We start from the raw sequence: 1,737 nt of genomic DNA on the forward strand, positions 1-1,737 counted from the left end.
CTGATTGCTTTTTAAATTTTCTAATAAGGGTGCATTTGTGAAATTCAGGGGGGTGTATGCATTTTTTTGCCAAGTCAGCTCCTTACAACCCGGCCCCACTTGTCAGAAAGTGATCAAACGCAGCAAATCGCCTGATTAGTGATATTTGCAACAAGTTTACCGAATCTGCGGTGATTTTTGCAAAAAATTAGTGACCCGGTGGTTTTCTACAAGTGAAGCCCCAAATGTGGTGGTTTTCTGCAATTCACTCCATTTTTTGACAAGCAAACTCATATGTGAACATCTCAATTGTTGAAAGTGTTGTGATGCTTCTTTTTTTGCTAGGAGAAAGTGTTGTTATGCTCCGGGTAAGTACATTTCTGGTAGTACTACCAACCATCCATAACAAAGTTTATTTCTAAGCTGCTTTTGGATGTTAAACGGGGGTAATACTGCGATGTTGCGTGAAGTGAATGGTTGCTGAGGAATATGTGCTGTATCTGGGCTGTTTTAGATGATTGCTTCCTTGTTTATTACTCCCTCTGTTTTAAAATAGATGACTCAACTTTGTACTAACTTCAGTACAATGTTAGTATAAAGTTGGGTCATCCATTTTGGAACGGAGGGTTGACACAGATGCAGAAAGTTAGAACGCCTTTGCACTTTACTTAAAAAAAAATATGTGAACTTTGAAGTGGAATAAAGGAACAAAGAAAGTTGCAAAGAACCTTAGGGCTTGACGGTTCCAAAGCTATGAGCTGCTTTAACTGGACATTTCCAGACATGTGTTTCTTTCACCTTTCTGTTGATGATTATTTTCTTCTTGTATACTATAAATAAGTGTTGTTTTGAGTGATTAGAAGAAGAATCTCATGTTGTTTTGGACCATACCGCTACCGGGCATTGATTCCAGGGGAGCAAGATCTATAGTTCTGAACCAAGTAAGCATTCGCCAGATGCTATCACGTTTTGTTCCTGATTAAACTGATTATTATTTTTACCGAAAACCATCTGGGTCTAGGCAGGAAGCAATAGAAGATCGCCTCGCCTGTGTTTGTGCTAAAGAAGCTGACAGCTTAATAAAACAAACATGATTAAAGAACCAATGGTGCAACCAAACCTGACATTCGCCAGCCCGTCCATTCGCCAAGCGCTGTTGGTGAGGGGAGCACCGTCAACGTCTCCGGCCATTGCCGCCGCCGTCACAGCGCACGCACGCGCGCATAAAACAATCCGCAGGAAATGTTGAAATTTGTCGCTGTCGAACGCCGATCAACAACGATGAGGAGCCAGACAACCTTTCCCTTGCTCTTGTTCCCATCTTTCAAGAACCCGAGCGAGCCGTGCAAGTAGCTTTCGGCGTCGCTTTCTCCTCATATCATCATCGCTGAAGCCGCAGATACCCGCGTCGCTTTCTCTCCTGCCAGTATCTATCCAGCCATGCCGCATCCGGTTCTTCGTACGCGTCACAGCGCGAGTGAGCCCTCCCTCTGCCCGCGGCGTTTCTCGGGGAGGCATCATCGTCCGTCCGTCGATGGCGCCAAGGGTCGGCATTTTCGTTGCAGGAAAAACGAGAGCGCCAGAAGAGTTGGGGGCGGATGGAATGCTACTAGCTTGACGTGCCCGCCCGGGAAAAAAGCAGGACGGAATCTGCGTCTTTCTACCACGCACGCCGACGCCGTGCATATTCGACAAGGACGATAAGCTTTTCTGAAACGTGAAGAATTCGCCATTGCTGCTTTGGAGAGATATATACTC

The sequence above is a fragment of the Triticum dicoccoides genome, chromosome 3A (genome assembly GCF_002162155.2).
Source record: "Triticum dicoccoides isolate Atlit2015 ecotype Zavitan chromosome 3A, WEW_v2.0, whole genome shotgun sequence".
Classification (NCBI taxonomy): Eukaryota; Viridiplantae; Streptophyta; class Magnoliopsida; order Poales; family Poaceae; genus Triticum; species Triticum dicoccoides.